The sequence below is a fragment of the Peromyscus californicus genome, unplaced genomic scaffold (assembly GCF_007827085.1).
Source record: "Peromyscus californicus insignis strain IS unplaced genomic scaffold, ASM782708v3 Scaffold_6__1_contigs__length_162567912, whole genome shotgun sequence".
Classification (NCBI taxonomy): Eukaryota; Metazoa; Chordata; class Mammalia; order Rodentia; family Cricetidae; genus Peromyscus; species Peromyscus californicus.
The window spans coordinates 36655372-36668089 of NW_026294584.1; the positions used below are offsets into that span (position 1 = coordinate 36655372).

Consider the following 12718-nt stretch of genomic DNA (forward strand, 5'->3'; position numbering starts at 1 on the left):
ATGGACACCTATAATTTCAACACTATTCCAAACAACTCAGGGCACAGAAGTTCAGAAAAAAAATTGAAATTACAGAGGCAAACACAAAAAGCAAAACCAATCATTGAAGCTATACAAATGTCTTGTATTTTAATATCTTCCTTATAAAATGGTATTAAAGGAAGTCAACTCAATTACAGGCAGAGAAGAATGCTCATAACATGTTTTCAGTTCCAGATCAATACCAAAGACTTCCTGAATACCTGTAGTCAGAATGATCAAGATGACATTATAACTTAACAAAGTCATATTTTCATCAAAATATCAAATTAACAGGTGACTCTTTGATAACGCCTCACTATGCCAAGCCAGCTTAGGAAAGAGAAGTCTGCTCCTCTGATGTTACCTGCCATATCAGTGACATTACCCTTTTCTCCTTCACATAATCTTGACTCCTTAGAAACACAACCACATCCAAGCTTTAGTAGGCATGCTACAATAGAAGGGCTATAGTGTGAAAGACAAAACAGACGCAGGTACAGCACACTATGACCTAAGAGTCATCTGTACACCCTAAATCATCAGGAAAATTACATAAACCTGAAGTTTAGATATGAACTGAAGAATCATAAGCATGGTCATGTATGTGAAAATATTTTCAAAGCAAGACCAAAGGGTGTCTTTCACTCTCCAAAGATATTTTTTATCCTACGTGTAAACGGATGTATTTTGGGGAAAAAAAATCTGCAAACAAAGCTTTCTTTTTCTCTAGCAAACACAGCATAGCCATAAAATGCCTCAAACTATTCTCAGCTTGCAACCTTCTAACTTTATATACTTTGCCGAATCTTTGCTCAAGGCTATCCTAAAGGCCCCATTAAGTTCAGAATATCTACAGACTCCAGCATATAAATGATATTCAAGAAGAGGCTAAATGACATTCTAGATGTCTATTTCAGAATTATGACTACACTCTAGAATTCACTCATTTTGACTGTTAGAATAGCCAGTGAGATCCTGAACAGTTCATTTCTTAAATGGCAGCAGAGTTAAAAATAATGTGGGTATTCATGATATCATTGTTTTTTTTTACTGTTGAGTAATATTCTCTGTGTATGTGCCACATTTTCTTTATCCATTTTTCGGCTGAAGGGCATCTAAGGCCTTGCCTTGGATGAGGTGAAAATGGGGGGTGAGATGGGAGGGGGAGGCTCTGGGGTGGCAGGAGGGAGGGGAGGGAATCTGCAGTTGGTATGTAAAATGAATAGAAAAATTATTAATAATAAAAAAATATAAAAATGTGGATAACTTTTGGTCAAACCAGTAAACAAATATCATTATCAACTAAAAGGAGATTTAAAAAAAAATCAAAGACTAAGGCAAAGCATCATTGTGATATTCCTAGCAAGTGTGGAAAAATTTTCCTACACTCCCAACTCTTCCTTTCTTAAAACATTAATTTGGCATAAGCTATCTATAAACCTTATCTATTTTAAAGTCTTCCTTCTGTGTTTATTGAAAAATATCCCAATTTAAAAATTTCATAAAAGTAGTAAATACTTTAAGAATTTGTAAGTTTCTTATTCTCTAAGCATTCCATACATTATAAAACAAGGTCTCAAAATAACTATTTATAGTGAAACCACCTATTAAAGATCATCCATAAATCGAGTAACATCATTTCGGGCACATGGTTTTTAATTTGTCTTATTTTTATTTTTTCTGATGAGCACTTCTGACTGAAGTCGACAGAAAGATTATCGTTCAGCTTGATCCTCAAGGAGTAACTTTTGTTCCATTTGTGAAGACACAGGGATATGTAAGAAAGCAGGTGGCTCAGCCCCATCAAGAAGCTCAGGGCCTTCGATCCTCAGATCTCCCAGCACTGTTAACATCACTTTCCCCTACTGCTACTCTGTCCCTCTATCAGGCAGTCAGACACTGATTTTGTTAATCTTGTGACATATTTGTCACCCTTAGTTTGACTTCTTTGTTCTGTCATTAAAAAAAAGAATTTGCTTGTGTTATATCCCCTCCAGATTCTGTTAACCAAGCTATCCTTTCCTTATTGACTTGCCTTAGCTCTTTTGTCAAAAATAAACTAGCCATAGGGCTGGTGGTGCGGTTCAGCCGTAGAGTCCCTGTAAAACATGGATAAAGCCTGGGATTTCATTCCCAGCTCCACAGAAAGTAATGATGACAAAAGTAAACCCAACTGGATATGTTGGCTCATGCCTCTAACACCAGTATTTACAAGGCAGAGGCAGGAGAATCATGTACAAGTTGGAGGCCAGCCAGGATTACATAGTGAATTTCAGGCCAGACTTATCTATCTACACAGCAAGGCCTTTTTCTCAAAAAACAAGGCAAACAAAAACAAAAACACTTAAATGACCATAAACAACAGGACTTCATTCTGGACTGACAGTTCTGTTGTCATTCTATATTCCTTTCCTTTTCATTTCAAAGCCCAGGTGTGGCTTTTGTTTTTCTGGACAAATGGTCAGGTAAAGGTATAATCATTGTCATGCATAAAAAATGTAGTGATATACATAGGAATATGTGTTTCTAAGAGAATTACCCTGGAAAATTGGCTATGAATTGTCAAAACTGGTCTGCAAAATAGTCCCTTGGATTTCTGAATTGAATAAAAAGAAAAGTATTCCTTTGTGGGACTTGGTCATGAATATTTTCAAGGAAGAGGTTCCCAAGGTGCAGAGAACTCTGAGGGCCATGAGGAATACAGGATAGAGCAGTTCTTTCCAATCCACAGCACTGGTCTAATCAAGAGGTCATAAGTGCTTCCAGTGGAAGCAGTCTTCAAAGAGCCTGCAGGCTGGATTTCATTACTGTTCCTGGACAGGCACACTTTTTTCCCCACCTTTCAAAGAGGAGACTATGGCTCCCCTTTTGTTGCTCTTGTGACAGATGAAATCTGTGCTAGGGCAGGGTGGGACGAGAGGGTACAGTAGCAGCAAGGTCTCCTTTATAGGTTTATAGGCTGCCAAGACTGCAAGGAAACCATATGCAGATGTTGGACAGGATGTAATGAAGACATGGGACTCCATGTAGTTCCTCTGAGTGGAAATGAATGTTTCCTGTATGGGGTAAGGGGTAGAGTGGAGTGGTGGTAAGGGAACATTTGGTAGCTAGACGCTAAAGCATGGCTGATTGGATAACTCCACTGGCATCCCATGCTTTCCTAGCAAAGAACTACTACTGCTAGAGAGCATCGAGTCAGTCGAGAGCCACGATTCCTGGTTTCTTTTGCATCTGAGTGTAAAAGTTCTAGCTAATGACAGGCGAAGAGTGCAACATGTCCCGCTGAGGTAAGGTGATTAAGGCAGAGATATACTTTCCTTACTCTTTGCTCACCAAATGCAGAGAAACTGAGGGCTACTGGGTGCGACAGGGACTAAAATGAAAGAAACTAGAGCCTTGGATGAGCATGGAGAAGGAAGGCACACTCCTGTGTGAATACTCACATGTTTTACTTTCTTGTTACAGTATTTAGCAGTCTTATCTGTACTATTAAGGCAGTGGTTTGCTTTGTGAAACTTACACTGTAAATAGAACAGGTGTACAAAGAACTGCTTTTCGTAAGTTAACTCAAATTCAGTAGTGTTTAGTTCATAAATAAGGAGATAAGTCTTATGTTGGTCATCACAATAGCCAAAATATTTAACAAATATAAAAAAGTAATTCTTCTGAATTCTAAATACACACCTAAATTAAACTGTAGCTCTGTACAAAACAATTAACTTCATTTACATACATTTGTTCTTTGCTATTTATTTCTTTTAACCTTTCTTTATATATACATTACTGCTTCTAGGGTATTTTTTGCCACTAACACTTTAAATGTCTTGCCAGTTAACAGGACACAAAAATGTTATGATGCCTTATCTTAAAGGCAACATAGCTTCTTCACAAAAAAAGGGCAAAGTGACTTACAATTTTGCTAAAAATGTGATAAGAATATAAGACTTTTTAAAGTTTAAAAAACTGTTAAATTTAATACTCAAGACAAAAAGCAAATGTCATAAACATGCATTGCAGTAATACAGGGCTCATAAGGATGTTTCTCTTAGAATCTACTAACATGGTCCTTCAGAACCTTTCTCTTCTATTCAGTTATCATGATTAAAGACAGAGCCAAGCCATGTGCATCTGTCTATCTCATTAATCAAACTCTGTGACTTGAGAACACAACATACAAATACACACACATTCACACACACACACACACATGCATATATACACATGCACACTCACACACATACACACACATATAACACTTACACACACACACACACACACACACACACACACACACACACACACAGATACACACATCCCACCCCACTGAATGAAAAAGAAGCTAGAAGACAGTGGTGTTCAATAAACAATAACTGCCATTTCCTAGCATTTCTTCATAGACATTTCATTTGGGAGTCTGAAAGAATATGCCATTGACAAAGAAGACAGAGGTGGGAGATGAGAAGTAAAGGTGGACTGTGTTGGAACTCAACACTTTACCAGTGGGCCTTGGCAAAGGCTCACAGTTCTGATGCTGACATTCTTACCAAGGCCACAGGGCCCATGCTCTTCCTAAGGCTGGTTGTTCAGCTGTTCCCTTGTCACCTGGACATAGCCTCAGTTTCCACAGATTGTCATCAAGATCATTTCAACCAGTATGTAGACACTCATTGTTTCTTACGCCATATTAAATCACCTTATATCATCAAAAGTCAAGGAGAAGCCCATATGGAACCCCACTATTTTTGAGGCAGAGTCTCCTGTATCCCAGGCTGGCCTCAAACTAATAATTATGACACTGAAGTTCTTCTTTTCCTTCTTCTATCTCCCCAGTGCTGGGATTACAGGCATGTCCACTTTAAGCCACACTGGAGACCTTGTACATGTTACACCAGCACTCTATCAAGTGAGCTATAACCCAAGCCTCATCAATTTTTAAGAATTAGGGAAGCTAGGACTTAATTATTGAAGCCAGAAGTCAAGGACTTAAAAGAAAATCGAGTGTGGGGCTGGAGTGTCGGTTCAGTGGTTAGAGCACTTGCTATTCTTATGGAGGATGTGAGTTTGGTTCCCAGAACCCACATGATGACTCACAACCAGCTGTGATTTCAGTTTCAGTGGATCACACACCCTATTCTGGACTTTTTTGGGTACCAAATGTACATGTGGTGTATACATATCCATGCAAGAAAACATACATGTAAAAAGAACAAAGGAAATCAAAATCATAATATACTACATTCTATGGTGAGAGTATTACCAGGAATAGTAATTGTAATTAGTAAATAGTAATTATTGTCAACTGGCCATCAAGATGCCAACCAAGTGTGGTAGGGCCCAAGAAGCATGCTGCCTGGCTGGGGAGCAGAGCAGCTACAGTCACTGAAAAGCTCAGTCTGAGAAAGATCAGGTGCTGTCAGCAATATACTTCAGATTATCTCTGAGGTATAGAGAAAGACTTCATTCAAGTCTTAAGTGAGCAAGAACAGGGAGGTTGAGCAAGATTATTTCCACTAAAAGATGCTGTTACAAAGGTGGAGTGTGAGGACATAGCCAGTTAGAAATGTTGAATAGTCAAGAGGAAGCTGGTAGTTACTGATAGACCCAAAGGGAAGATTAGTATTTTGCTAAGGATTCTAGTCTATCCATATACTGTACATAAGATGCAACCCAAAGATGTTTCTAAGCAAGGGGATGAGGAAATAAAATTCTCACACTCTTGAGTCAAGAAGAATGCCCAATTTCCAGCTCCATGTAGCCTAGAGAGGATTCATGAAGAGTCAAGTACTCTCATATCCAATTACAGATAGATTGGTGTTAAGAAATGCATGTTTGAAGCAGACTTTGAAGGGACTAAATGATATCAACAGTCTTGGATAGTATATGCTTATTTTTTTCCCTATAACAGATATGCTTGAAAGAAAGAGAATCAGAGCAAAAATCTGATGGATCTTCTCTCCAGATAAGTGGAGTCTATATCTATAATATTTTAGGTTCAATGGGCACTTTATACTTCAGCAAAGATTGATAATGACTGTTGCTTGCAAACCTTTCAAGCAACTTGCTGAGTTCAGGACCTGGAGACAATATATACTGTGGAAGAACTACCTGAATTTCCTTCAGTTCATAAATATCACTTAGCAGATATTAGTTATAAGCATATGTTTTCTCTAGTATAAGGGTTCCTACAATATGAAGTAGATGAAATTGACGTTTTTCTGAGGAAAATTACCATCCTGCATGAGCAATATTTCCAGTCTTTAATGCACTCAAGATTGCTTAGTCTAAATGATTTCTCCTTTGATTTAATATCATTGCTCCCTGTCCTACTCAGTTGAAACAAACAAACAAACAAACAAAAACCCAAAACAAAAAACCCCAAACAAACAAACAAACAAACACAAAAAACCCTCACTCTGGCTAACACAATGTTATTTTGTATACTGAAAGATAATCATGAAGTCTCTGTCAATCTTATTGTGTATGGGCTAAATCTAGTTTCTTTTATTTTAAAGGCTAGAAATAATCCCAGAAGTTACAATATGGAACTGATCAAACTCCCAATCCTTTACCAAGTGTGTACTTTGCCTAACAGGGAATTACATTGTTTCTTCCTCCAATGTAGTTCATTTATTATCTTTTTACAAGAAAAACCCGTTTCGAAAATAACAAAAGAGAACTTTTAAAAAGTATTGGGGCTGGAGGTGCAGTTCAATGGCAGAGCAGGCACTTAGCATGCATGCACAAGGCTCTGGTTCAATGCCCAGTACAGAAAACCTACAAAATGAGTTAAAAAGGAAAGTAGCATTGTTCTAATTATATACTCTTTCTTGCCATTAGCTTGCAAATAATAGAAATGAAGAGCTTTGTTATTCTTACAATAGGATATGGAGAATTGAGGAAGAAAAGGAAAACAAGGTGTGAAATCCTATTCCTTATTTTTTTCTTATATACATGTACTGAATAATGGTCTGCTGTGGGAACAGGCATTAGAAGGCAGGCAGCACAGGAGACACGATGTGGTAGATGCAGCAACTGGTCTGTAGTACACAGGATGATTAAGACAGCATCCTTAAGTCATTTTATTTTTACATTTTAACTGAAAGTATATTTAAGGTGTGTAGTGTGATATTTTGATATATTGAGGCTAATTAGCTTATCCATCTCTTCACATTACTATTTTTATTATTTTAAAAATTGACAAATAATAAATGTGCACATTAATGGAATACCCAAAAGGAATACTAAATATCCTTAAAAAGAAGTGTTGTTTCCGGGCTGTGGTGGCGCATGCCATTAATCTCAGCACTCGGGAGACAGAGGCAGGTGGATCTCCGTAAGATGGAGGTCAGCCTGGTCTACAGAGTGAGTTCTAGGAAAGGGGCAAAGCTACACAGAGAAATCCTGTCTCAAAACAAACAAACAACAAACAAACAGACAACAAAAAAAGAAGTGTTGTCATTTGTAACAACATGGGTGAGGGTGGAAGGTATTATTCTAAGTGAAATCAACCAGGAGGAGAACGCCAAAAATCAGGTAATCTCACTCATATGTGAATCTAAGTCTGATTCATGGATATAGGCTAGAAAGGGTTTCACTAAAGGCTGGGAGAGAAGAGGAAGGGAGAGGGTGGAGTGGGACAGGGAAGGGAAGGGAAGGGAAGGGAAGGGAGGGGAGGGGAGGGGAGGGGAGGGGAAGGAAGGGAAGGGGAAGGGAAGGGGAGGGGAGGGAAGGGAAGGGAAGGGAAGGGAAGGGAAGGGGAGGGAAGGGGAGGGAAAAGAAGGGGAGGGAAGGGGGAAGGGAAGGGAGAAAGGGAGGGATTAGTTGCTGTGAGGAGCAGTGTGGTGGTTTGAATAGGTATGGCCCCCGTAGACTCATGTGTTTGAATGCTTGGCCTAAAGGGAATGGCACTATTAGGAGGTGTGGCCTTGTTGGAGTGGGTTTAGCAGTGTTGGAGGAAGTACATCATTGTGGAGGTGGGCTTTCAGGTCTCATATATATTCAAGTTACACCCAGTGTGGTACATAGTCCTCTTCCTGTTGCCTGCAGATCAACATGTAGAGCTCTTTGAACCTCTCTACCCCCATGTCTACCTGAATGCTGCCATGCTTCCCTCCATGATGATAATGGACCTCTGAACTGTAAGCCAGCCCCAATTACATATTTTCCTTTATAAGACCAGCCAGAGTCATGGTGTCTCTTCACAGCAATAGAAACCCTAACTAAGATGAGCCCCCTAATTCGTTATTCAATACCAGTGGTTAGCCCTGAAATCATAGACATACAAGTAACACTAAAAAGACTGAACAGGTTGTATTTAGGCACATTTATATTATACACATACACATATAGGAGTGTGAGTGTGTGTGTGTGTGTGTGTGTGTGTGTGTGTGTGTGTGCGCGCACACATATAAGGGGTTGAAGAAGGGAAAGGGAAGGAGAAAATGATGTAATTGTATTTTGATTTATAAAAATGTATAATATTTGATTTTGACCATTTTTGTTGTTGTTTGCTTTTGTTTTTTTGAAACAGGATCACTTTGTGTAGCCCTGGGTGGCCTTGAACTCAAGAGATCTGCCTGCCTCCGCAGCTCTCCTGCGTACTGGGATTAAAGGGGAGTGCTATCACACCCAGTGAGTTACACCACTATTTGAAATGTCAAAGCCATTTTAAACTATAGTCTCTACCATAACAGTCAGCAAGCAGTTTTGTTGTTGTTTTGCTTTTAGTATGGCTGTCCAAACACAAATGCATAGAAAAATCAAAAACAAAACTGCAAATCTAAAAGTGATACTTCAATCAAAATACATAAAATAAAAGGCCTGACAGCTAACACAGGAAACTGTCATCTTTCCATTTCTGGGAGGCAATATGGAGAATATTAACTTTGCTAAGATGCCCAGGTCCTGCCCTCTAAATGGCAAAAAGGGAGTTAAGGTTTCAGGAATTAAGGTTGTTAATTGTCCCATTTATTCAGGTGGGGACAATGTATTCACCAAAGTGATTGTGTGTATGCCAGTGTGTGTAATGTGTTCACGGGTGTGCACATATGTTTTCAGGTGCACTGTACATTTGTGTTCCTACATGTAAAGGTAAGTTTAAGGTGTCTTGCACAGTCATTCACCTTGATATTTTTTTTTTTCTCCAAACACAATCTCTCACCAAATCTGAATCTTACTGATTGGAATAGATTGGCTCCACAGCAAGTCTAGGGACCTTCCTACCCACCACTATAGTGCTGGGATTCTGTGTTCACCACCCCACACAGCTCCTGGGTGTAAAAACTCAGGTCCTCATGCTTGCAGAGAAAAGCGCTATACCAACCCAAGCATCTCTACAGTATTTTATAAAGAGTTTTATATATGAAAGGGAAAAAAGTCAGTGTTGGAGATGTGACATGGCAGAGGTTTGGCTATTCACTGTCGGCTTAGGAGATGGGAGGAGGCCATGAGCCAGAGGAGACTGACAGCTTCCAGAAACTGGAGAAGCAGAGGGGCCACATTCCCCACCAAAGGAACGCAAACCAGACACCCTGATTCCAGCCCACAGAAGGACGGCTTTTTGGATTTATGATCTTTGCTATGATTTGCCGTTTTGCTGTTTAATGAATACTGTGATGAAAAACAACCTGGGAAGGAAGGGGTTTATGTGGCTAACACCTCCTCATCACCAGCTATCCTTTAGTTCAAAGGCATGAACTCACGTGTGAGCAGAGGTGAGAGCACAAGAGCTTCTCTCCATGGCTCCCTCAGCTTGCTTTCAAATCCAGCACCACCTGCTCAGTGGAGGAATCCCCAGTGTGCTGGGCCCTCCAACTTCAATCAGTAATCAAGAAAATCACCTACAGTCTTGCCTACAGGCCAGTCTGATAGAGGGAATTCCTCAGTTGAAGTTCCCACTTCCCAGGTGACTGGTTTGTATCAAGTTGATCAAAAACTAACCAATACAACCTTCTAACTTACCAGGTAAAGAAGGCATGTTCTTTAAAGCCACTACATTTTTTGATAATTCATTACAGCAAAACAAGAAACTAACATAGATAATGAAAGCTGAGATTTCACTGGGATAAGAAACCCTCATTGATTCAAAGATATCTGTAGCCTGAAACTTCTCTGGTCCTGCCTTGCCCAGCAGTCCAGACGAATCTCTCCCACCCACTGTCCCGCAGTGGCTTATAAAACAATCACTCAGAGGCTTATATTAATTACAAACTGTATGGCCTATGGCTTCAGATTCCTGCTTGCTAGCTCTTTTATCTTAAATTAACCCATTCCTACTAATCTCTATGTTGCCACGTGGCCGTAGCATTACCGGTCTGCTGGTATCTTGTTGCTCCCTGGGCTGCAGCTGGTATCTCTTCCAACTCTGCCCTTCTTTCTGTATCTCTGCTTGAATTTCCCACCTGGCTGTAAGCTTTCTCGCCACAGGCTAAAACAGGCTAAAACAGCTTTATTTATTATCCAATGGGAGCCATGCATATTCACAGCACACAAAAAGCCATCCCATAGCAGATATCCTGGTATGTAAATTTCTATTGTTACCTTTACCTGCTTACTTATGCATATTTATTTCTGTCATAGTTTTTTATTTGAAGAAAGATTTAAATACAAAATATGTGTATGTGTGGGCCTGGGCAAGTTTATGGGACCACATGTGTGTGGGAGCCTGCAGAGGCCTGAAAAGGGCATCGGATTCCTTGGAACTGGAGTTACAGGCAGTTGTAAACCAACATGTGGCTGCTGAGAACTGAGCCTGGGTCCTCTGCAAGAGCAGCAAGTACTCTTAATTGCTAAGCCATCTCTCCAGACCCATCTGTCACATTCTTAAAGAACTGTGCCTGTATTAGAAGTTTCAGATACACTGTTTTATCTCATATTTTAGTCATAATTGTAATTAAAGCAAAAATTTAAACTTTTATTGTAATAAATGTAAATAAATCTTAATAATAAGAAGCAGAAAAAACAAGGGCCATCACACATTTTTCTAACAAATTTCAAGTTCTATACCCCAAATGATCAAAGACTATTTCTTCTATTCAAAGCCTTTTTAAAGATTCTGAAAGACACAATCAAGCTTGTCAGTTACTACGTTTTTCATTGTTCAATTAAGGATATTGGCCTTTTTCTTTTTCATACATCATTTTTATTCCCTGGAAAGTATTGATTTCATACTTCTTTTTGGAAGGACTAATATATCCCATCATAGAGACATCTGTGTCTTAAAAGCAATCTAGATAGGAGGGCATCCTGATTATTCTTGATCTATTCCACTCAGCCATAAATTATGAATGGCCATGACCTTTGCATTTACTTACTGATACAGTTTCCATCATGGACACTGCATGAGCAGCTTTATTATGCTTTTTTTTCAAATCTAACCTGGCTATAATAATGCCTGTCATTTACAAGACCCTTTCAGAGTGCCACAGAGTGCTTTATGAAATTTAAATTAATTTTCACATTACCCTAAAAAGCTAGGCACTATCTTCTTACATAAATAACTTGACACTGAAGTTAAATGAAGAGCTAAGGAAGGTTTTTTTCAAGGCAATACACACTTTCAACTTCACATCTCCTCCTCAGTCTAACATATTATCTTTTTAATTATTTCACAAACATTGTATGAATGTGCTTAGCTTTGTTCTTACCATTTGGATATTATCTATGATGAAAATTCTTAGAGCCAAGTGGATTGCTGTGTATCTGTAACATAATGCTAAATATAGGAACAGGTAGTGTCAAATGTGGATACCACTAGGAGTTTCCATAAACTCAAGAATGTGGGGCATATAATGGAGCAAAGTGTTCTGGGTTTGACTAACTCATTTATACACTACATATCACTGTCAGTATTTGTATTAAAAACTAACTGCCACTCTGAAAGGGGTCAGAGAATGTTTATTGTCCAGTCTAAGTCTATGATGGGGCTAACAATCAAAACTTGAATATGTTAAAATGAGACTAATGAAAACCTTCCCAATTCGTCATTTTAAAGATGGGGGTAAAAGAGTCAGAAGTCACATAAATAATGGGGAGGGAAGAGAGAGGACTGAAAGGTCAAGAAAACTGAACTAATGCAGAGTAGCATGAGAAAAGACACCAAGATAGAGGAGAGAAAGGGAACAAGGCCCGGGAAAAAAGGGAAGACTGTCATGTCCTTATAGCTACTGTGGAAGGCTGATCTGAATAGTGTACACCTTTAAAGACTTTATTTCTGACTCATGAAATTTACATAGAAATGTGAACTAGCTGAAAATCAAAGTATATTCTTACTAACACTCAAAGAAGCCAAGCAGGATGTTCTCACCCAAACTTCAGGAGGTAGAGCTGTCAAAGAAAAATCACTTGTCTATTGTGGTGATATATTGTGCACCCCAATGAAACTTATCTGGGGATCAAGGACAGAGCCAGCCACTAGATTAGACAGAGGCCAGACAGTGGTGGCACACACCCTTAATCCTATCACTGGAGACAAAGATCCTCCTGTCAGTTCAAGGCCACACTGGAAACAGAGCCAGGTGTGGTGGCACACACCTTTAACTCCAACACTTGAGATGCCTTTGCTTGGGAAGCACACACGCCTTTAATCCCAGGAAGTAAGAAGGCAGGGCACAGAAAGGTATATAAGGTGTGAGGAAACAGGAAGTCTCTCTCTTGAGGCTGAGAATTTTGTAGAGGTAAGAACGTGGGTAGCTTGTTC

At 39.3% G+C, this 12718-nt stretch overlaps 1 protein-coding gene across 5 annotated transcripts in view; it reads right to left on the bottom strand.

Moving 5' to 3' along the window:
• Cadps2 (calcium dependent secretion activator 2) overlaps positions 1-12718 on the bottom strand; it is a 542094-nt gene that overhangs the window by 230585 nt on the left and 298791 nt on the right. The window lies entirely within an intron of this gene.